At 39.1% G+C, this 25,599-nt stretch overlaps 1 protein-coding gene and 1 long non-coding RNA gene across 2 annotated transcripts in view; both read left to right on the plus strand.

Moving 5' to 3' along the window:
* The window catches only part of LOC134541117 (hemicentin-1), a 398,582-nt gene that overhangs the window by 274,850 nt on the left and 98,133 nt on the right, over positions 1-25,599 (plus strand). The gene's annotated exons all lie outside the window — the stretch shown is intronic.
* LOC134541118 (uncharacterized) lies at positions 10,672-15,734 on the plus strand. Its single transcript, XR_010076549.1, has 2 exons — positions 10,672-11,725; positions 13,969-15,734. It is a non-coding gene; the product is annotated as an uncharacterized LOC134541118 (long non-coding RNA).

The following is a 25,599-nucleotide window of genomic DNA, read 5'->3' on the forward strand; positions in this document are numbered from 1 at the left end:
GGAAAAATTCGCGGATTCATAGTAGTTGGAAAAGGGGGGTTCAAGCACAGGCGCAGGAGCCAGGAGCCGGCCGCCATCTTGGATGACGTCATTTTTGACCCAAAATTCCTCAAAATTCCTCAAAAATGACTCAAAATGACTCAAAATTTCCCGTTTTCGAGGGAAAAATTCCCGTTTCGAGGGAAAAAATTCCCGTTTCGAGGGAAAATTTCCCGTTTTATTCCGTAAAAATCCCAGTGGATAGAAAAGTCCTAAAAGTGGCTGAATCATCCCTAACGCAAGCCACTGTTAAGCCGCTATCAGGACTTGACCTTTGACCTTGCTAATCTATGCTAATCTATGCTAATCTATGCCAATCTATGCCAATCTACGCTAATCTATGCCAATCTATGCTAATCTATGCCAATCTATGCTAATCCATATGCTAATCTATGCTAATCTGTATGCTAATCCATACTAATCTGTATGCCAATCCATGCTAATCCATCCACCATTTTTTGTATTTCTAGAAATTTCCACCAACTTTGAATCGTGACGTCACCGTTGCACTTTGTGTCACGGACGCCATCTTGGATTTGAATTTTTTTTTTTCGAACTTTGAAATTCGATGTAAACATCAACCACCATCTTGTTTTCGTTTGCTGGTGGCCGCCATATTGTTTTCGTCTGCTGGTGGCCGCCATCTTGTTTTCGTCTGCTGGAGGCAGCCATCTTGTGAGAGTGCGCTCACGCCATGTTAGTTTAATTCTTACCCGCTAGAGTGCAGTAATCATTTATTATTACTGTGACACCCACCATCTTGTCATTTGGCCACCATCCTGAAAATCCATAATTATTTAGCTAGGAATTCGGGAAAGATTCCAAAATTTATTAAATAAATCACCCATTAATTTATTTATTGAATCGCTGGATTCCCGTCCTTTGTTCGATACCTGATCGATGCAATAATGTCTAATTTTATGTAAAATAATAATAATTTCAATAAACCATCTTCAACATTCTTAAAGAGACTTTAAAACCTCTACTACCATCATCCTATAAGCCATCAACACCAACATCTTGGAAAATTCGTAATTATATTGCTAGAGATTCGGGAAAAAGTTACAAATTCATTAAATAAATTTGCAAACAATAAAATGATTAATTAGGTCGACTCAGGCCCTTGACACGATTCGGAATGAAGATGGAAAAAAATAAACATAATATAATAGTGGCAGGTTCGAGAAAGAAAACAACACAAGTTCTTTCACAAAATAAACTTTATTACATAATTTCTACTTTACTACACGAACACTTGCGAAAGCCAGCAATCTTATAATCATTTAGGTCCGCAGCGGCGTGAAATGACTAATTCTTAGCTCCAATCGGCTTATACTAGAAAGAGTCCAGCCAGAACCTTTACAGACATAGTCCTCCTCTTCTTGACAGAGTTTCTGGATACCGTTTTTAACAGTATGCTTCACATCGTTAGAACTGTAAATTACTGCAGCCGATGTCTTGAATGCACACTTCTTCACTTCGTCTTCGAATGGATACGGCTTTCCATATATACAGTCCAACCACAAGTTGTATTTTAATGAACCGTTTGTTGCTACATCATCAGTAAGCTGATTGATTATGTTCTCTTTGATATCATCAAGAAAATTACAAATGTCTTTCGACTCACCTAACGTATTTGGATAATAGTAGTCTTTCAATGTCCCACGAAATGCAGACTACGCCAAGTAGAACCCATTATCATTCACTTGTAATGCGCCGAACACAGTCTTAGGTTTATTTTCATGTTCAGACGTCATACCAATCGGTTGCTACACATCGGTTTTCTTGCTTGTTCTCTTACGAGTCTCCAATCTAAAGCGAGGAGTCGAAGTTTCTACAGGTAGTTCTTCAGTAGACACACGGACTTTACCGTTGCATTTTTTCACATGTCGTCGCAAACTGTCAATACGTGTAAACCATTCATGACACCCATCACAGCGAAACTTTATACGAGATGGATTCTTCTTGCATTTACTCCGCTCATGTCTTCGTGCATCATGAGAAAATGCGAACGACATATCACAGTAGCTGCAAGGATACCGTGGTGATGAAGACGATCCTTTCAGACCCGAACCAGATGATGTTGTTGCAGCAGTTACACCATCTCCAGGCATACTCTTATGAACATCAATACATCGTTGCTGCACCGAAACCTTTACTTTCTGCCGCACAGCAGGTCCTTTGCATGTCTTCATGTGCGTTTTCATATTATCTTGTCTTGCAAATTGCTTGTGACATTTCTCACAAACAAACATTTTACGATAAGGGTTCTTAGCGCATTCTCTCCTCTCATGTCGTCGAGTATTGCTGCTGTTTGTGAAAATCTTGTCACAGTAACAGCACCGATGTTCGTTAGTCGGTGTTGAATCACCAGTCATTGAAGTTTCCATCGAGGGCGAAACGAAGTTCGACGAGTTTTCCTGCGTAGTCAGCACCACCGACATTAAAGTCTCTCCTGCTGACGGTATCGCGACTGTTGAAATCTCCTCTTTTGATGACGTCGTCTTTGCCGACGGGATCTGCACCTTCTCCACCGTAGCTGACGTCAGGGTTCCCGTAGACGATGGTGCGTCGTCCATCAAGTTCGGCGTTTTAGATGGTAAAGATGCCATCGAAGTCTCAAGAACAGGCAATTACACGACGTATGCACCAGTAGAATCAAACTAGGTGATCCTTACACCGACGACGTCAGTAACAAACTGAGCGACCTGCTGTCCAGGACTCGCTTATATACACGCACCGGTTGGAATAATACTCTAGTCAAATCAAGAACCAATTACTATAATACTCGAGTCAAAACACCATTGAAAGAAGAAGCGCACCAAAATAAGGTAACGCATTTGGAAACAAATTCATCAAATGAAATGAACACGCAATGCACGCACTTGCAGCTTTCATCTCAAGGTATCATTTAAATTTCATTCAAGCGAAGTATCAAGCCAATGTCACATCATATTATCATCCTATTGGTCATACTATCCTCAAAATATAACAGTCTTATAAATCACACCAGTTATAGAAGGACTTATAGTTTATAACACACATCATTTCAGCCATTGTTCTTTAACAAATTCGAATTTAAAAATGTAAAATGTAAGTACTTGTTAAGTTGAAGAACCAGGTACGTAAATATATTATATACTTTATGGACACTGTAGGCACAAAAACCATGAAAGTACATATGTAAGAATGATATTTAATAAAACTAATATTAGCTCTATACCCACACGACTATGTGTTGACTGCTGTGTCTAGGGTGTTGACCTCAATTTATACCGCTAGGACCTCCCTCCAGTCCAGTCACGTGTACCGTTGCTTCCGCTGTTGTCCCCCGCCTTGCTGGCGGCCTCCAATATTCGAACGAGGTGATCAACCATCCAAACCATAAACATGTTCGCATTGTGTCTTGAGATCGGACCTGGACATCCAAGTTACATAGAGTATAATATACTCTGAAATACATAATAAAGAGAAAATTGATATAAATAACATTATACTTGGCTTAATAGTTCCAGAAGTAATGAACACACTGCTTGACCAGTGACAGGTGTAACTAAATATTAAATATATTTTATTTTCCATTACCTTTCGTGGAATTTATTAATCATTCACTCTACGAAAAACAACTCAAGACAATATACCTGACCATCGAATTAAAATACAGTACCGCTATGCCTTACATGAAAGTCTAATTATTCGATAATCTGAATAACCTATAAATCGTTCATGTACAAAGCCACACATACAGGCCAATTGTCTATAGACCATCAGACCGAGTCATGACAATATCAGACGTATAGGTTAGAATTTTCAGAACCGCAGGACCTTCTTCGTCTTTAGATAATTACAGTCATTTAGACCATCATGAAATCTTAATACATACTAAAGGACCAAGCGACCTTGAAAAATATTTTAGTAACACCAAGAGGTTTTGAACTAGTAAATATTCAGTCACTACATATTTTACTATGCGCAATCAACAAAAAGGAAGCACCATCAACGAAAAGACAACACATTTGTAAACACCATCAACAAAAAGGAAGCACAATCGGAAGCACATTCATAGAAAAGGAAGCACAATCGGAAGCACAATCACAAAAAGGAAGCACATTTGGAAGCACAATCACAAAAAGGAAGCACATTTGGAAGCACAATCCACAAAAAGGAAGCACATTTGGAAGCACATTCAACGAAAAAGGAAGCACAATCATAGAAACAACGCACAATCGGAAGCACAATCAACAAAAAGGAAGCACATTCGGAAGCACATTCACAGAAAAGGAAGCACAATCGGAAGCACAATCACAAAAAGGAAGCACATTTGGAAGCACAACCACAAAAAGGAAGCACATTTGGAAGCACAACCACAAAATGGAAGCACATTTGGAAGCACAATCCACAAAAAGGAAGCACATTTGGAAGCACATTCAACGAAAAAGGAAGCACAATCATAGAAACCACGCACAATCGGAAGCACAATCAACAAAAAGGAAGCACATTTTGGAAGCACCATCAACAAAAAGGAAGCACATTTTGGAAGCACCATAAAAAAGGCAGCACATTTTGGAAGCACAATCAAAAAAGGCAGCACATTTGGAAGCACCATCAACAAAAGAAGGAAACACATTTTGGAAGCACAATCAAAAAAAGGCTGCACATTTGGAAGCACCATCAACAAAAAGAAGAAAGCACATTTTGGAAGCACCATCAAAAGGCAGCACATTTGGTAACACAAGTTACGAGAACTAAGTCTTAGTTAGAAATCAGAATGAAAGAAATAAAAACATTAAATTTTTACTTTTAATATTTAATTTATTTCTTAAGATTATACAAATAGAAGTAAAATAAGCCATTATTGTATGTAGCCAGCTTTCCTCAGTTCTTCGAGTATGAAGGATATTTCTTTTATGCACGAATAGTTTCCTGCACAAAGCGAGCCATGTAGAAGTCTTAGCCGGTCAACCAATAAGTTTGGATCTTTCCATGATGTGTAATCAATCTCTTCTACCACCATCTCACTTGCTTGTTTATTATAAATACTTTTAATATCACAATCGCCCCAGTGATCATAATAAGCGTTATCAGATTTATTTATTATAACACGTCGTTTCCATCGTTTCGGTCTCAGGACACCGTTACATTCTTCGATCTTGTCAGCTTTAGGTGCTTCATCACAGTCTATGCTTTTGTCAACAGCCTCAGAGTTACTGTTACAATCACTGTAGAAGACATCCTCTTCACCCAGATTACCATATGAATTCGATATCGATGATGTCGAAGTGCCATTATCGTCTTCATGCTTCCTTTTTAGGAGTCCATCATTTTTACAAAGTAAGAAAGATCTACTTGAATTCGGCTGGAATGTATTCTCACTTTTCACGTTAAGGATTCTTCCATTGTCTTCATTCTTCCATAAATCATCATCGTCCTTCAATTTAAGTTCTTTGTCGAGATCGGAAGAGCCACGAACATAATCTCTCTCAAGACAAGGAAAATTATTGTCGTAATGCAGATCACTATTCCTTAGTCTAGTAGATCCACCGTTGTACTCTGGCTTGTACGTAGGCTTAACGTTACAAGTTCTGTCATGTCTTTTTAAGCTCTCTCTCCGCGTAAACGACTTGTTACATCGAACGCAACTTATCATATTGCGTAGCGGATTTTTAACACAGTCATTCTTCTGGTGTTGTCTTCCATTCTTTCTCAAGATAAATTCTTTGCTGCAAAACTTACACCTGTGTCCTTTCGATACAGCGACAGACACCGAATCAGGATTCATATTAGTTACTGTGACTAATGTTAGATACAAACAGACAGTTTTCCAATTGGAACCATTACTTAAATATAATTTTTTAAATATTTCTTAAGCGATAGTTATCTCATGCAAAGGTACTTGTTGTAAGTAGTTCTGCTTTTCAACAACAGATGACACCACGTATTGCTTGCAGGTAAATATTATTTCTTTCTTTCATGCGGGATGCAGGATTCTCACTAACGATCGCAATAGAGGGATGGCATCGCTAGACTCCAAGGAGAAGGTAGTTTGTTCTTCCAGTTAGTGTTTCTCAGATTTCTCAGGGTATATATTATTATTTGACTGAATAATGATTTTTTTTAAATTCCACCTAATAAAAATAAAATAGAAGCACTCAGAGAAAACCATCAGGGATGATGTCGTTTATAAAAATCATAAATTACCATTTTTTTAAAAAAAAGTCCAAATTTAATCCTGCTTAAGCAACATGAGAGTTCTAGCACAAACGGGCTTGTGAACTCTTTGCTTAAGCAACATGAGAGTTCTAGCACAAGCCCCGCTTGTGAACTCTTTGCTTAAGCAACATGAAAGTTCTAGCACAAGCCCGCTTGTGAACTCTTTGCTTAAGCAACATGAGAGTTCTAGCACAAGCCCGCTTGTGAACTCTTTGCTTAAGCAACATGAGAGTTCTAGCACAAGCGGGCTTGTGAACTCTTTGCTTAAGCAACATGGGAGTTCTAGCACAAGCGGGCTTGTGAACTCTTTGCTTAAGCAGGATTAAATTTGGACTTTTTTTTAAAAAAATGGTAATTTATGATGTTTATAAACGACATCATCCCTGATGGTTTTCTCTGAGTGCTTCTATTTTATTTTTATTAGGTGGAATTTAAAAAAAATCATTATTCAGTCAAATAATAATATATACCCTGAGAAATCTGAGAAACACTAACTGGAAGAACAAACTACCTTCTCCTTGGAGTCTAGCGATGCCATCCCTCTATTGCGATCGTTAGTGAGAATCCTGCATCCCGCATGAAAGAAAGAAATAATATTTACCTGCAAGCAATACGTGGTGTCATCTGTTGTTGAAAAGCAGAACTACTTACAACAAGTACCTTTGCATGAGATAACTATCGCTTAAGAAATATTTAAAAAATTATATTTAAGTAATGGTTCCAATTGGAAAACTGTCTGTTTGTATCTAACATTAGTCACAGTAACTAATATGAATCCTGATTCGGTGTCTGTCGCTGTATCGAAAGGACACAGGTGTAAGTTTTGCAGCAAAGAATTTATCTTGAGAAAGAATGGAAGACAACACCAGAAGAATGACTGTGTTAAAAATCCGCTACGCAATATGATAAGTTGCGTTCGATGTAACAAGTCGTTTACGCGGAGAGAGAGCTTAAAAAGACATGACAGAACTTGTAACGTTAAGCCTACGTACAAGCCAGAGTACAACGGTGGATCTACTAGACTAAGGAATAGTGATCTGCATTACGACAATAATTTTCCTTGTCTTGAGAGAGATTATGTTCGTGGCTCTTCCGATCTCGACAAAGAACTTAAATTGAAGGACGATGATGATTTATGGAAGAATGAAGACAATGGAAGAATCCTTAACGTGAAAAGTGAGAATACATTCCAGCCGAATTCAAGTAGATCTTTCTTACTTTGTAAAAATGATGGACTCCTAAAAAGGAAGCATGAAGACGATAATGGCACTTCGACATCATCGATATCGAATTCATATGGTAATCTGGGTGAAGAGGATGTCTTCTACAGTGATTGTAACAGTAACTCTGAGGCTGTTGACAAAAGCATAGACTGTGATGAAGCACCTAAAGCTGACAAGATCGAAGAATGTAACGGTGTCCTGAGACCGAAACGATGGAAACGACGTGTTATAATAAATAAATCTGATAACGCTTATTATGATCACTGGGGCGATTGTGATATTAAAAGTATTTATAATAAACAAGCAAGTGAGATGGTGGTAGAAGAGATTGATTACACATCGTGGAAAGATCCAAACTTATTGGTTGACCGGCTAAGACTTCTACATGGCTCGCTTTGTGCAGGAAACTATTCGTGCATAAAAGAAATATCCTTCATACTCGAAGAACTGAGGAAAGCTGGCTACATACAATAATGGCTTATTTTACTTCTATTTGTATAATCTTAAGAAATAAATTAAATATTAAAAGTAAAAATTTAATGTTTTTATTTCTTTCATTCTGATTTCTAACTAAGACTTAGTTCTCGTAACTTGTGTTACCAAATGTGCTGCCTTTTGATGGTGCTTCCAAAATGTGCTTTCTTCTTTTTGTTGATGGTGCTTCCAAATGTGCTGCCTTTTTTTGATTGTGCTTCCAAAATGTGTTTCCTTCTTTTGTTGATGGTGCTTCCAAATGTGCTGCCTTTTTTGATTGTGCTTCCAAAATGTGCTGCCTTTTTGATGGTGCTTCCAAAATCTGCTTCCTTTTTGTTGATGGTGCTTCCAAAATGTGCTTCCTTTTTGTTGATTGTGCTTCCGATTGTGCGTGGTTTCTATGATTGTGCTTCCTTTTTCGTTGAATGTGCTTCCAAATGTGCTTCCTTTTTGTGGATTGTGCTTCCAAATGTGCTTCCTTTTTGTGGTTGTGCTTCCAAATGTGCTTCCTTTTTGTGGTTGTGCTTCCAAATGTGCTTCCTTTTTGTGATTGTGCTTCCGATTGTGCTTCCTTTTCTGTGAATGTGCTTCCGAATGTGCTTCCTTTTTGTTGATTGTGCTTCCGATTGTGCGTTGTTTCTATGATTGTGTTTCCTTTTTCGTTGAATGTGCTTCCAAATGTGCTTCCTTTTTGTGGATTGTGCTTCCAAATGTGCTTCCTTTTTGTGATTGTGCTTCCAAATGTGCTTCCTTTTTGTGATTGTGCTTCCGATTGTGCTTCCTTTTCTATGAATGTGCTTCCGATTGTGCTTCCTTTTTGTTGATGGTGTTTACAAATGTGTTGTCTTTTCGTTGATGGTGCTTCCTTTTTGTTGATTGCGCATAGTAAAATATGTAGTGACTGAATATTTACTAGTTCAAAACCTCTTGGTGTTACTAAAATATTTTTCAAGGTCGCTTGGTCCTTTAGTATGTATTAAGATTTCATGATGGTCTAAATGACTGTAATTATCTAAAGACGAAGAAGGTCCTGCGGTTCTGAAAATTCTAACCTATACGTCTGATATTGTCATGACTCGGTCTGATGGTCTATAGACAATTGGCCTGTATGTGTGGCTTTGTACATGAACGATTTATAGGTTATTCAGATTATCGAATAATTAGACTTTCATGTAAGGCATAGCGGTACTGTATTTTAATTCGATGGTCAGGTATATTGTCTTGAGTTGTTTTTCGTAGAGTGAATGATTAATAAATTCCACGAAAGGTAATGGAAAATAAAATATATTTAATATTTAGTTACACCTGTCACTGGTCAAGCAGTGTGTTCATTACTTCTGGAACTATTAAGCCAAGTATAATGTTATTTATATCAATTTTCTCTTTATTATGTATTTCAGAGTATATTATACTCTATGTAACTTGGATGTCCAGGTCCGATCTCAAGACACAATGCGAACATGTTTATGGTTTGGATGGTTGATCACCTCGTTCGAATATTGGAGGCCGCCAGCAAGGCGGGGGACAACAGCGGAAGCAACGGTACACGTGACTGGACTGGAGGGAGGTCCTAGCGGTATAAATTGAGGTCAACACCCTAGACATAGCAGTCAACACATAGTCGTGTGGGTATAGAGCTAATATTAGTTTTATTAAATATCATTCTTACATATGTACTTTCATGGTTTTTGTGCCTACAGTGTCCATAAAGTATATAATATTGTCGCGGGTTGAAATTTTGCAGGGTTGTTGAAATCAAATTTAGGGACTTTACTGACGGGACTCTGGGCTGGCTGCTCTGTTCACTCGTCAGCGCAAGTGGCGTGACCATGTAATTGGGGCACGGGGCCGGCGCGGCGCGCTGCGGGCTTGCAGAATTTTGTTTGTTTGTTTGGCCGCGCGCTGGCGCAGCCACGGGCCGCAGTTACTGGGGCGCGCTGTCGTAACAAGCCGCGCGGTGTGGCCTGCACATCGGGGTAGAGGGGGGGTAGTCTTCCCAGATGTTCTAGTTAGTTGTTTAGTAAATTTGACTTCAATAACGAGCTTTTGTTATGCTAGGCGCGGCAGGGCGCGCGAATTTAAGCGCAAGTGATTGGTGACTCGGGGCTCACTCAGGCGGAGGCTATGCGTCTCACCTGTGGTCACGAGTTGTTAGTTCGTTCGTGATGTAGGAATTCAGGCTCACTCAGGCGGAGGCTATGCGTCTCACCTGTGGTCACGAGTTGTTAGTTCGTTCGTGATGTAGGAATTCAGGCTTTCGGGCGGAAGCTATGGTCGACGCCAGAGGCCACGAGTCGTTTAATTTAAGTTAGGTCATAATGTAGTCGTCAAGCTTTCGGGCGGAGGCTATGGCCCTCGTCAGGGGTCACGCGTCATAGTTTTTAAAATGTAATGTTCGTTCGGGATTTCAAGGGCAGGAGAGGCCCCTACGTTATTTTTTTAAAGTAATCGATCAAGAAAGGCTTTTCGGAAAATGTGAGTATGGACTTATCTTTGTTTTAATTTTAAGTATTAATTATGATTTGAGGTATTCGGAAGGACTAGGGAAGTGTTTAGTGAAGTTCTCTCATTCTCTCTCTTGTAAGGTCGTTCAATCGTTAAGGAAGTAAAGAGATTATTGTTTTAAATTGTAATCCCGCTATTTAAATGTTCTTTAAAATGATGTTGAGTATTTGACTTTAAGAATAAAATAATTTTAATTAAGTATTATGTTATTTTTGCAAAATCTCCTTAGTTCAGCTCTCACCAGACATCCTGTACGGGATGACGAACCTATGATCCTAGGTACAGTAAAGTATTTTATGAAGTTAAGACTAGTTGATGCCAAGCGAGTTGTTTCTATGTAAAGAGCTACGATTCTCGCCCCCCCTCTGAAGGTGGATCGTGACAGAAATGGCGGTGGCACCGGCTAGGAACACGTGATAGAAATGGTAGAGTTCGCCGGATAGGTTCTATTTCTGGAGAGAGAGAGAGGTAGATTTTTATGTTTATTATTAAGTTAGTTTCAGCTTCTGATAGCAGGTTATTAAGAGTTTACTTGAGGAGAGGATTACGGAATTTTAGTCTATAGTGGAGGAAGTCTTTGAGATTTTTTTTTTTGACGTAACAGATGTTTATTTGAGGATACTTGTAAGGATAAAGTTTATAGTGATAAGTTGTTTTAAGTCGTTGAATTTATTGTAGATTTATATCGGGGATTATTACGTGAGGAGAATACGTTATAAGTTAAATGCTTATTAGAGATAATGCAAGTGGTTTAATTTAATTGAAGTTCATTTTAAGATTGTAGGTTAAGAGAATTATAATTTAAAATAAAGTTTTTTGTCGTAAATAGGAATTATTTTCAAGAGAAGTTTGTTTTGTTTTCGTGCGCGTAGGAGACGAGACGTACGAATTAAATCAGTCGAGGGAAGGATAAACGTTAGAAAGGAATTAAAGAGAAAACGAGAGTTTATGTAAAAGAGAGTTATAGAATTTATAGTGATGTTTTGTTTTAATTAGAAAAATGTTGAGAGTTGTTTCAGAACGACACGTCAGTGGACGTGGCAGAGTGAACACGTGACGGGGAGGTGCTGAGACCTAGCGGAGAACGGAGGAACCGCAAGCGAGGGTTGGCGCACCTGATGGAATTCGGTGACGTCACGGGCTCATACGGAGACGTGGACAGGCCGTGACCTTGTTTTGATCAGCTGTACGGTAACTTAGCGATAAGAAAATAGACTATTGGTTAAATAAATTTAAATTTAAGTGTGTTTTAGGAGAAGAGGAACTTTCAGTATGTAAGTAATTTATTTTAAGAAGTGTATGATGTATAGGCTAGAAGTGTTTCGTTGTAAGTTGTTTATGTTTTTGTTAGTTAAATTCTACCTCGGTTTTAAAAATATTTTTTTGGGATTTGTAAACATTATTAAGGAGGTACACTATAAAATCGATAAGCATTAAGAAAACTGGGAAGGCTAGATTTTGTGTGTAGAGGGAATTTACTCCAAAAGAACAGAGAGACAAAATTAATGTTTTCATTAGGGCGAGGGACCCTAAGGTGAGGCGTTGTGTCCCTGGGAAGAAAGGGAATTGTAGCGCAGACCATAGGAGATGGGCTGACTACGGAATTAAGGGTCAGGAGAATCCTGAGAGTTGTGAGTAGTTTGGGGCAGGAGTTCCCCATGGTAGTACCGAAGTGGCTATCCTGTATGGGATAGGGTACCATTTCAATGAAGTTTGTTGGTGGGGTTAGAATCCCTTGTTGTGTAGTGGGCCTATAGCAGATAGGCACTACAGTGAAATTTTTGGTTATTTTGTGAGGTAAATTCCCTGGAGGTTAAGTAAGATTGGATTCAGTTAGGAAGGAGGGAAATGAGAAACATTGCTGTAGAGAGTTAGTGTACTTGCCTAATGTGAAATTGAATTTTACTAAATTAATTTAGGAGAAAGTTTTGTTCGGTAAATAAATAATAATGGAAGATAGCTAGATAATTAATTAATTTTTTTTGAGTAAGGTGTTTTAAGTAATGAAATAAAATAAGGTGAAGTAATTTGAATAATTGGGGAGGAGTTTCTTTAAGAGTTTAGATAATTGTTTTTGAATTTATTGAGATATTCAGCCAGTGAAGTTTGAGTGTGAGAGATACAGTGAGATTTTAAGGAAATCGGTTGTTTATTAATTAGGACAAATGAGATTTTATGATTAAGAGTCAGTAAGCATAGTTAAAATTTACGACATGATATTTGTTGACAGTTTACAGTTATTAAGGAGAAAACAGAGTAATCTATTTATTTTTATTTTAATGGTTTGAAGATAAGATTATGAATTTTTTTTGGAAGTTTCTTTGGCATGTTGGAATAATTTTTTTTGATTTTTAGAATTTACAGAGAAAATTTAATTGATTTACATTAGTTTGGAAGTATGGAGGTTTAGTGTTCGATTAGCCCTAACTTGATGGTCGGATCCCAAAAGAATGCCGTAAAACCGATAGCCAATTGAGAGGAATGCGGTAGGCGCTTGTGTAGAGAGGGGTTGTGGGAAAACTCCTTGGGACTGATGGCAGATCAGGGGCCCTAAATAGTGTGTGATGCTGTAAAACCAGTGCAGAGAAAGCCTGGTATGCTTAAATTTTTGGGCACAGGTTATGTAAACCTGGGGTTCCATGGGATTTAGTCATGTTAGCTGCTGTGAGACATTAAGATTTCCAGGCTCCATAGTAAATTCAATGTAAATTTTTGTTTTCTTAAAATAATAAATTTGTTTTTAATTTATTTGAGATATTTGATTTGGAACAGTGAATACAGACCCCGAGGAATAAGAGTTGTCATGCTGTGAGAGGAGAAGGTGGTAGGCCTAAAAGGGTACAGGCACCACAGAGGTTATGTGCATTGCATAATTTAAATATAAGGAAACTTGAGAATTTGAAATTTTGTTGTTGGGTTGGACACCCATAAGAAGAGTATAGGCAGAATTTTTATTGTTATGAGATGTCTAATTTAATTGAAAAGAAGAAAGTTTAAAGATGCAAGGTAACATTATTATTGTAATAATTGAAAGAGATTAAGAGGTAGAGAGAAATAGGCAGTTTTTGTTTGTAAGTACTAAAGTTTACATATAGAAATTTAGTAACTAAGAATGAATAATAAGTTAAGTCTAGTGTAAAAGTTTTTTTTAAGTTTGTTAAGTTAAGAGTCACAAGTAAATTTTTTTTTAGAGAGAATGTCTTTGATAGGAAGTATTAGAAACTTATGGGAATTTTAGGGTAACATAAATAATGTAGGTAATGAATAATAAATAGATGGTAGGTCTTAAGTTAGGATTAACATTTGAAGCAGAATTTAATTAAGAAGAAGGAAAATAAATAGGCCTAATGAAAAGAACAAAAAAGGATTTTATGGTAAAGCATTTTTTTTAAGTAATAAACAATGAATAATAATGTTGTTTCAGGGTAATGTGTACTAATAATACAATTTTTTTTTTAGGACCAAAGAACAGGAATTATGTAATTTAAATTAACATGTATTTTTGAAACTGTTACAGATTCCTTAAGATGAGCTGAGCAGCAGTCCAGTTTACAAGATGACAAGAGTTCGAGAGACAAGATACAAGATCACTGAAACAAGAGCCAAGACTGAAGATACAAGAGAAGAGAAAGCTGGCAGCCATGGACTTACAAGTGGAGATTAATAAGGTCATGTAAAGTTTTATTTTTTTATGGAAGACAGTAACTGGAGTTTTTTTGTTATAAACATTATTTACAGAACTTTTTAGGTTATAGTAATGTAATGGAACTAGTGAGTTGTGGTAGCTGTCAAAAAGAACTAATACCTTAAGTTTAATTTTTAAAGTTAATTTTCTTAATTTACAGAGGGATTAGTAGTTTTTTTTAAACCTTATTTAGGTTGGAATTTAAATACAATAGCTTATTATAAATGTGTACGAACAGTTCAAGTTCACAGTACTGATAGGTAGGTCAGATGATCTTATTGATTTTGATGATTTGTTGTTTTGAGTTGATTTTTAAGTGTTGTGAATTAGACAATGAAATAGTTCTGAAAACTTAAATTATTTCAAGCTAAGAAATAGTAAAGTTAATTGTAACTCAAAGGACACCAGAATTTAATTTTTTTTTGAATTAGTAATGTTTGAAAATTTTATACTTTACAAGAAAGGTTATAAACAAACAGATCGGATGGAACAAGGATGCAGTAAATCACAATTTCATTTAGAATTATTGATTTGCTTTTGAGGTTATGAAGGAAAAGTAGCTATAATTTAAAAATTTGAAAAAAAAATGTTTTTTTTTATTTGTTTGAAATAGAAAGTTTAAAAGTTAATTAGTCATGATCTAGGTGGGTGATGGGGTGGGAATTGGCCACTCTTTTTCCCTATAACCTCCCTAACATGGCCTTCTATTACAACTAACAGAAATAAAGAAGAAGAAAAATGAAGAATTATTAGTTAGAATGTTTCTTTCATGAAGATACCTGATGAACTTTTACTGTTTGGAAGAATAGAAGCAAGGTTAGTCAGATATTTTTACTCAGAAGAAGAAGAAGATAAAGCAGTTTTATGACTCGACAAGCCAGAGATTGGTGTTTCCCCTCTGCGCTTCTATTGACTACGTTGTTTACTCTCATGGGATAGCTGGTTCGGCACCATGGAGAGAGATTGGTGGGCATTGTGGTTGCCCCCAGAAGAAAAGAAGAGTAGAAGAGGTTATGGGTGGGTCATGTGAACTGACCTTCAACCCAGTTACTTCGTGGGGACTATTTGCTGTATAGAGAAGATCAAGACTCAAGAGTTAGGGAAAATCATTGGAGGTCATGTTTCCCTTCCTTAAGTTTTTCCTATCAAATTATTTGCCTGATTAGATTATGCTAAGGGTGGGATACTTTATGTTAGCAGTTGAATTAATTAATTTTATTTTTTTGTGTGTTTGCATCCTTGCCCATCGATTGCAGTTTAGTAGTTAGTTTTGTATTTGTCAGGCGTGATGGTAATGCCTGTTGATGATGTTTCAGAATTGTAATCTGTTCGTGATGAGGATGGCACAACTCCGAAGCAGATGTGGGGAGAAGTTGTGAGCTGCCCTGGAAGCCAGTCCAGTAGCTGTTGGAGTTGAGTGGTGTTTGCTGATGGCCAGCCCAGGGAGCTACTCTTCTCGACAACACTGACTTCGAGGAGTTGCACCAACCTTCACGAGATAAGAGTTTAATTAATTGAAACACTGTAAGGACACTTAATTTTTTTTGAAGAACGAAAGAAGTATGGTAATAAACGGAAACCGAAAAAAAAAAAAAAAATAATTATCAAGAATTTGCACATTGTTTAACGAATACTGAGAAACTAAGAACAGTAATTTAATTTGTAAAGAGAGCTTCACTAACAGAACAATTTTTTTAGAATTGAGAACTCGAGCCTCTGAAGGTTCCTGTGAGAACAAACCAGATAAAAGTTTTACATTTAATTTTATGAATACTTGTTGTTTTAAAATAAATCTTATGCAGAATCTAGATGTATGTTCAGACAGCAAGGAACTAAGAAAATTATTATTTTTGTGAAATGAGGAATTTATAGTTATGGTTTAATGGAAAAAGACAATTTGTAATTTTGAGGTAGCTCGATGGGGCTCGAGCTCTGTGAGGGGAGGGTTATGTCGCGGGTTGAAATTTTGCAGGGTTGTTGAAATCAAATTTAGGGACTTTACTGACGGGACTCTGGGCTGGCTGCTCTGTTCACTCGTCAGCGCAAGTGGCGTGACCATGTAATTGGGGCACGGGGCCGGCGCGGCGCGCTGCGGGCTTGCAGAATTTTGTTTGTTTGTTTGGCCGCGCGCTGGCGCAGCCACGGGCCGCAGTTACTGGGGCGCGCTGTCGTAACAAGCCGCGCGGTGTGGCCTGCACATCGGGGTAGAGGGGGGGTAGTCTTCCCAGATGTTCTAGTTAGTTGTTTAGTAAATTTGACTTCAATAACGAGCTTTTGTTATGCTAGGCGCGGCAGGGCGCGCGAATTTAAGCGCAAGTGATTGGTGACTCGGGGCTCACTCAGGCGGAGGCTATGCGTCTCACCTGTGGTCACGAGTTGTTAGTTCGTTCGTGATGTAGGAATTCAGGCTCACTCAGGCGGAGGCTATGCGTCTCACCTGTGGTCACGAGTTGTTAGTTCGTTCGTGATGTAGGAATTCAGGCTCACTCAGGCGGAGGCTATGCGTCTCACCTGTGGTCACGAGTTGTTAGTTCGTTCGTGATGTAGGAATTCAAGCTTTCGGGCGGAAGCTATGGTCGACGCCAGAGGCCACGAGTCGTTTAATTTAAGTTAGGTCATAATGTAGTCGTCAAGCTTTCGGGCGGAGGCTATGGCCCTCGTCAGGGGTCACGCGTCATAGTTTTTAAAATGTAATGTTCGTTCGGGATTTCAAGGGCAGGAGAGGCCCCTACGTTATTTTTTTAAAGTAATCGATCAAGAAAGGCTTTTCGGAAAATGTGAGTATGGACTTATCTTTGTTTTAATTTTAAGTATTAATTATGATTTGAGGTATTCGGAAGGACTAGGGAAGTGTTTAGTGAAGTTCTCTCATTCTCTCTCTTGTAAGGTCGTTCAATCGTTAAGGAAGTAAAGAGATTATTGTTTTAAATTGTAATCCCGCTATTTAAATGTTCTTTAAAATGATGTTGAGTATTTGACTTTAAGAATAAAATAATTTTAATTAAGTATTATGTTATTTTGCAAAATCTCCTTAGTTCAGCTCTCACCAGACATCCTGTACGGGATGACGAACCTATGATCCTAGGTACAGTAAAGTATTTTATGAAGTTAAGACTAGTTGATGCCAAGCGAGTTGTTTCTATGTAAAGAGCTACGATTCTCGCCCCCCCTCTGAAGGTGGATCGTGACAGAAATGGCGGTGGCACCGGCTAGGAACACGTGACAATATATTTACGTACCTGGTTCTTCAACTTAACAAGTACTTACATTTTACATTTTTAAATTCGAATTTGTTAAAGAACAATGGCTGAAATGATGTGTGTTATAAACTATAAGTCCTTCTATAACTGGTGTGATTTATAAGACTGTTATATTTTGAGGATAGTATGACCAATAGGATGATAATATGATGTGACATTGGCTTGATACTTCGCTTGAATGAAATTTAAATGATACCTTGAGATGAAAGCTGCAAGTGCGTGCATTGCGTGTTCATTTCATTTGATGAATTTGTTTCCAAATGCGTTACCTTATTTTGGTGCGCTTCTTCTTTCAATGGTGTTTTGACTCGAGTATTATAGTAATTGGTTCTTGATTTGACTAGAGTATTATTCCAACCGGTGCGTGTATATAAGCGAGTCCTGGACAGCAGGTCGCTCAGTTTGTTACTGACGTCGTCGGTGTAAGGATCACCTAGTTTGATTCTACTGGTGCATACGTCGTGTAATTGCCTGTTCTTGAGACTTCGATGGCATCTTTACCATCTAAAACGCCGAACTTGATGGACGACGCACCATCGTCTACGGGAACCCTGACGTCAGCTACGGTGGAGAAGGTGCAGATCCCGTCGGCAAAGACGACGTCATCAAAAGAGGAGATTTCAACAGTCGCGATACCGTCAGCAGGAGAGACTTTAATGTCGGTGGTGCTGACTACGCAGGAAAACTCGTCGAACTTCGTTTCGCCCTCGATGGAAACTTCAATGACTGGTGATTCAACACCGACTAACGAACATCGGTGCTGTTACTGTGACAAGATTTTCACAAACAGCAGCAATACTCGACGACATGAGAGGAGAGAATGCGCTAAGAACCCTTATCGTAAAATGTTTGTTTGTGAGAAATGTCACAAGCAATTTGCAAGACAAGATAATATGAAAACGCACATGAAGACATGCAAAGGACCTGCTGTGCGGCAGAAAGTAAAGGTTTCGGTGCAGCAACGATGTATTGATGTTCATAAGAGTATGCCTGGAGATGGTGTAACTGCTGCAACAACATCATCTGGTTCGGGTCTGAAAGGATCGTCTTCATCACCACGGTATCCTTGCAGCTACTGTGATATGTCGTTCGCATTTTCTCATGATGCACGAAGACATGAGCGGAGTAAATGCAAGAAGAATCCATCTCGTATAAAGTTTCGCTGTGATGGGTGTCATGAATGGTTTACACGTATTGACAGTTTGCGACGACATGTGAAAAAATGCAACGGTAAAGTCCGTGTGTCTACTGAAGAACTACCTGTAGAAACTTCGACTCCTCGCTTTAGATTGGAGACTCGTAAGAGAACAAGCAAGAAAACCGATGTGTAGCAACCGATTGGTATGACGTCTGAACATGAAAATAAACCTAAGACTGTGTTCGGCGCATTACAAGTGAATGATAATGGGTTCTACTTGGCGTAGTCTGCATTTCGTGGGACATTGAAAGACTACTATTATCCAAATACGTTAGGTGAGTCGAAAGACATTTGTAATTTTCTTGATATCAAAGAGAACATAATCAATCAGCTTACTGATGATGTAGCAACAAACGGTTCATTAAAATACAACTTGTGGTTGGACTGTATATATGGAAAGCCGTATCCATTCGAAGACGAAGTGAAGAAGTGTGCATTCAAGACATCGGCTGCAGTAATTTACAGTTCTAACGATGTGAAGCATACTGTTAAAAACGGTATCCAGAAACTCTGTCAAGAAGAGGAGGACTATGTCTGTAAAGGTTCTGGCTGGACTCTTTCTAGTATAAGCCGATTGGAGCTAAGAATTAGTCATTTCACGCCGCTGCGGACCTAAATGATTATAAGATTGCTGGCTTTCGCAAGTGTTCGTGTAGTAAAGTAGAAATTATGTAATAAAGTTTATTTTGTGAAAGAACTTGTGTTGTTTTCTTTCTCGAACCTGCCACTATTATATTATGTTTATTTTTTTCCATCTTCATTCCGAATCGTGTCAAGGGCCTGAGTCGACCTAATTAATCATTTTATTGTTTGCAAATTTATTTAATGAATTTGTAACTTTTTCCCGAATCTCTAGCAATATAATTACGAATTTTCCAAGATGTTGGTGTTGATGGCTTATAGGATGATGGTAGTAGAGGTTTTAAAGTCTCTTTAAGAATGTTGAAGATGGTTTATTGAAATTATTATTATTTTACATAAAATTAGACATTATTGCATCGATCAGGTATCGAACAAAGGACGGGAATCCAGCGATTCAATAAATAAATTAATGGGTGATTTATTTAATAAATTTTGGAATCTTTCCCGAATTCCTAGCTAAATAATTATGGATTTTCAGGATGGTGGCCAAATGACAAGATGGTGGGTGTCACAGTAATAATAAATGATTACTGCACTCTAGCGGGTAAGAATTAAACTAACATGGCGTGAGCGCACTCTCACAAGATGGCTGCCTCCAGCAGACGAAAACAAGATGGCGGCCACCAGCAGACGAAAACAAGATGGCGGCCACCAGCAAACGAAAACAAGATGGTGGTTGATGTTTACATCGAATTTCAAAGTTCGAAAAAAAAAAATTCAAATCCAAGATGGCGTCCGTGACACAAAGTGCAACGGTGACGTCACGATTCAAAGTTGGTGGAAATTTCTAGAAATACAAAAAATGGTGGATGGATTAGCATGGATTGGCATACAGATTAGTATGGATTAGCATACAGATTAGCATAGATTAGCATATGGATTAGCATAGATTGGCATAGATTAGCATAGATTGGCATAGATTAGCGTAGATTGGCATAGATTGGCATAGATTAGCATAGATTAGCATAGATTAGCAAGGTCAAAGGTCAAGTCCTGATAGCGGCTTAACAGTGGCTTGCGTTAGGGATGATTCAGCCACTTTTAGGACTTTTCTATCCACTGGGATTTTTACGGAATAAAACGGGAAATTTTCCCTCGAAACGGGAATTTTTTCCCTCGAAACGGGAATTTTTCCCTCGAAAACGGGAAATTTTGAGTCATTTTGAGTCATTTTTGAGGAATTTTGAGGAATTTTGGGTCAAAAATGACGTCATCCAAGATGGCGGCCGGCTCCTGGCTCCTGCGCCTGTGCTTGAACCCCCCTTTTCCAACTACTATTCATTTCGTGATATTTTCAAATCAACATATTTATACTTTCGTGCTGCTTTTGCTATTGGTTAAATATTATTAATCTGGAGGACACTGGCCCAATTTGTATAGATCTGAAAAATTCGCGGTTTCATTTCGCGATAGGCTAGAATCCAAATACGTTGGTTTTTTTTCTCCCTGCTTAGTGATGGGGCCACAGTTTTATCTTAAGGACTCTCTGGGCCAATGAAAAATCCTTAAACAAAATAAGTACGAATCGCAAGCTTCCTTAGTGAACAGGTCTCGTAAGTCAGTAGCAGTGATCAGTGGCGGATCCAGTATTTTGGTTTGGTAGGGGCTTGACCCAGCTGAGGCTAGGCTTTATCAAGGCAAACACTAAAACAATAGTGGACCCAGATGCTTTTGGAGGGGGCTTGAGCCCCTTAGCCCCCCCCCCCCCCCCCCTTCTGGATCCGCTACTGGCAGTGATGTATATCCTTGAGGTCATTGAATTTACGATATTTTCTAGTCCTTTAACAGAAAAAAAAAACATTTTCTGTACCTTCATTCGGAAGCCGGTTGCCAACAAAGAGTTTGTAACGAACACATGGCATTGGTAGGGACCTGTAAAATTCGCGATTTCAAATCCCTAAAGGATAGACTCAATGATCCTCTATGCACTCGTGCAAATTACATCTGCTGATTGGTTATCGACTCGTAACACCTGTTGACTGGAATGATCGTGATTCGCTAATTCTTCTGTTAAAGATTTTTCATTGGCCCAGAGTCCTTCAGATAAACTTTGGCCCATTCACTGGAGCAAAATAATGTCAAAAGTATTTGGACTCTATCCTATCGCGAAATGAATCCTCGAATTTTGCAGGTCTCCAGGCATTGGTTATTTTTGCAATTATGTAATACTTTTTTTTTAAAAATATAATACTGAGTGTGCCTTACGAAAGTTGGTTCATAATTTATTTTCCATTTAAAATCCTCCTTCAAACGTGGCCGCCATACTATGTGCGTAATGACCAGGGTCAGTCATATTTCCCAAAGAGATTTCGACACAACCCGTGTGTCAAAAAACACCGTAACTTCACCTGTGTTTTCGTGATTGATTGAGTTCATTTCAGGCGCTTGACAACTGTCGACACACGAACCACAGCAATCATAAGCGGAATCAAATGCGTTCTAAATGGCCTTGCAAACGGCAGCCAATCAAAAAGCAGAAAAAACTGACTCAGAAATACCGTATTGCAGTCTAGTGAGAGAACGCGAAAAAGCACTGCGTGTAATAATGACGGGCATACATTTTCAATACAAGAAAAAAAAAATTAATGGAAGATTAACACCAAACTTTTTTTTACATTTCAGTGTGAATAATGTTTCATACTATGTCTCATACAATCGTTTTGATCTTTCGGTCATAAATTTGTGCGACAACAAAACATCTCCATTTTTTTTTAATATCCAAGCACAAATATCTACAGTATTTCGCCTTGATCATAGCCAATAATGTTTCGTTTCAAAGTTTGATGTAGCAAATGTATTTATTCGTTTCATTTTCTTTCGGGCTAACGCAGTTTGGTTACGCAGTGTTGACGGAAATGATAGTGTACTGCGCAGAAGAAAGAACTGTCCATAGTCAATCAATACATATCGTGTATGTTCTGATAATAATTTGTATTTTAATGCATTTACGGGCCGACGAGACCGAAGGGGAATATTTTTTTTTTAATGCGATAGAGTAAATCGGAGGGAAAACTCGAGGGATATTGGCTGGAGTAAGAAAATGTGGGTACCCTTTGAGATGCGTATTTCGGGACCTGAAATTTTTGGCGCGTCCATTTTTATCAGACTCCGGAGCAGACGTCGCACACTGCCGGGAATACATCTTGATTCGGTTCGTCTCGTGTCTTGTCGTGGATCCCCATCTGTTTGTGACACAGATTCACCTGCTACTACCATCCTCCCCCCCCCCCCCTCTCTCTCGAACAATCTTCTTAGCCTCATTCGTAACCCGCCTTCCCACTTCCTGTTGCAGGTCTCGGCGGCAGATGTGCCTGACCTAGTTCCGTCTATCGGCCGCGAGGAGCGCTGCTTATTGGCGGCAGAGCATGGGGGTTTGAGAACCATTCAGGAGATGGCATACTGCGACGTGTTTTGAAGTCAAGAGTGAGGTGGAAACTTGAGACTTCAAAACAAAACATGTCGCAGTATGCCATCTCCTGTATGGTTCTCAAACTCCGTGCACTCTCTTTCTCTCTTTCTATCTCCCTTTATCTCTCCCTTTCTCTTTCTCTTTTTCTCTCTCTCCCTTTCTCTCTTTCTTTCTATCTCCCTTTCTCATTTTCTCTCTCTCTTTCCCTTTCTGTTTTTCTCTTTCTCTCTCTTTATCTTTCTCTTTTCCTCTCTCTTTTTCTCTTTTTTCTCTCTCCCTTTCTGTTCTTTCTCTCTCTTTCTCTCCCCTTCTCTCTCTCCCTCTCTCCCTCTTTCCTTCTCTCTTTCTCTCTCCCATTCTCTTTCTCTCTACTTTTCTCTCTTTCTTTCTCTCTTTCTCTCTCCCTTTCTCTCTCCCTTACTCTCTTTATTTCTCTCTTTCTTTCTCTCCCTCTATCTTTCTCTCCCTCTATCTTTCTCTCTCCACCGCCCCACAATCACCGTATTGCAACACCACAAAACATTGCGGGAATGCCGCTTGACAAAGCGCCGTTGATGCGGTAATGATAAAAAAAAATGCGCCAATAATTTGAATATTTACGTCGTTTTACACGGGCGTTTGCACAAATTGCAGTCTTCTTTTTTTTTATAACGGTTTTCACAATGCGAACACTGCACTTCGTCCAGTGTTCTGGGTGTTCCAGTAAAACATGGCGGCCGACTATCAGTTGGATGGAAAGCCGGCATCACGCAGTATGCGAGAGAGAGAACAGAACAGTGCTTTTTTTTAGTGTAACTTCTTTGCTGATGGGGCTACAATTTTTCGAGAGTTAACGAAAATTCCGTTCGCATGATGGTGGGGTGGGGGGTGGGGGGTTATAATTAGGTACACGGTGAGGGAAACGGTAGAGGAGAAGACGGCAGAGGAAAGATAGAAATGACGCAGCATACTTGTATACTTGAGCAATAACATAATTTAGCGGTGGCATACTTGGCTTAAAATGTTTTTTGATCTGCGACCTCAGCCAAAGAGGATTAATTTTTCCTGTACCTGATAATATAATATAATAAACAAGAAGTTTTACTTCTGTCGCACGTGAACTCCACGTAAAAAAAATTCTCATCATCCCCCCCCCCCCCCTCCTTTTGAAGCTCTGCACACCGCGTTTGTCCGGACAGGCAGGGGGCCAATCACGTGCGAGTATTCTCTGAAGCATCCGTCGGGTCTCGCCTAGTCTTGAACGCAGCGTAGAAGTTCGGGCTGACTGGCAGCCCGGTGGGAAACGACAAAAAGGTCGCCCCCGAAACAACCAGTAGATACCTCCCAAACCCAATGCGGACAGCAAATGTCCAAGCCCCCTGCATGGTAGACTCTTTTCTACTCTGTCCAACTCTTCTTCCGGAACCATCCTTCTGTTTCCATGTAACCAACCTGCTTGAAATTAATGCATGAAATTTTTTGCATCCCGCATGTCTATCCGTGTGTCCATGGCAGGTTTTACCTGGTCCCAACTTATCTATAGTTTTTTGTCTGAAATAGTCAGTGAGGGAAGTTAATTGGTCATGGCTGAAACGTTGCCATGGCTGGCCAATCCCCCTCCTTGCACATGATGCATGCTACCCTTCCTGCGTGGCTTAAACCCTGCATGATTAGAGCATATGGGCTTCGTCCTGAGACCTACTTAGAGTCTACCTCCCTAACCCGGAACCCTCCCCCAACAAACTCAGTTTTAGTTAGGTTAGGAAGAGAAAATTTTTTTTTAAAAAAGTGGTTGTCTGTAAAATCGGTTTACGGACGGTAGTTTAACGTGATAACGTCATAACAAAATATTGATGAAATTATTGCATACTTTTATGAATAAAATTGAATCATTTTTATTTTTATAATAAAAGAATAAATACTTGAAATTATACTAGTAATCAGATTTTTCAAATGCAAGAATAATTAACCTTTATTGCCGAAATTGTCGTTGTAATAAGCAATGAAAACCACATTAATTTTTCACTTCACTTTATAAACAGTCGACGAAACAGTTCACGTGTAGCTGGCTTGTAATTAATTTTAAAAACTGGCGTTTAGCTATTAAGTTTAAATATAATTATGAACAAGTTTTAATATAAATAAATATGTAATCAAATATCTATCATCAATTATATGAATCACCATAATTTTTTTAGTCAATTGTAACATAAAATATTATTACTGCACTCGCCGACAGCGTAACGGGACACAGCTTTAACGGAACAATGAGCGCAACAACGGAACGATGTTTGTAACGGGACACTTTTTCGTGCGTGCAGCCGGCGTTCATCGATTTATTAGACGTTGTCACGTCAAAAAATAAAAAAATAAAAACGCGTGTACGTGGCTGACGTGAAAGCGGAGTCGCGGTCAGGAGCAGCCAGAGGTAACGGACTGCCACCAGTCACGACTCCAACCGTCACGGCTGTGCGGATCGGAGAGGGAAGGCTTGGGTGGGGGGGAGGAGGGGAGGAGTGGAGGGGAGTCTTCAGGGACGCCGCGATCACGAGGTGGTGAAGGCTTTGAATATATATACTGTATAGAAGTCGCCAGCCCAATGTTAAAATTTCTAATTCGGTTTCGAGGTAGTTGGTTAATTCACCGCCGCAATCGCCACCGTCTCTAGGGGCATCGACTTGTGGTGGTCCCTAGCGGACGAGTGTCGAACTCTTCAAACACCCCTTCCCCGCTCCCTGTTGAACGACCTTGAGCTGTAGTGGACGATTGGTGGGGTGGTGCGGGGGAATGACAGCGGGCGACAGTGCTGCGCTCTAACGTGTAAATAACAACTAAGACGATACAGGGGCGTTACGGCAGCGCCCTGCAGCCGGTGAAGTTTCCAAGCCGCTCATCATGCGCTCCTGAAAAAAACGTAGAGTAAATCCTATCCACTCGCGACTTCTATACAGTATATATATTCAAAGGTGAGGGTC

Source organism: Bacillus rossius, chromosome 18 (assembly GCF_032445375.1).
Source record: "Bacillus rossius redtenbacheri isolate Brsri chromosome 18, Brsri_v3, whole genome shotgun sequence".
NCBI lineage: Eukaryota > Metazoa > Arthropoda > Insecta > Phasmatodea > Bacillidae > Bacillus > Bacillus rossius.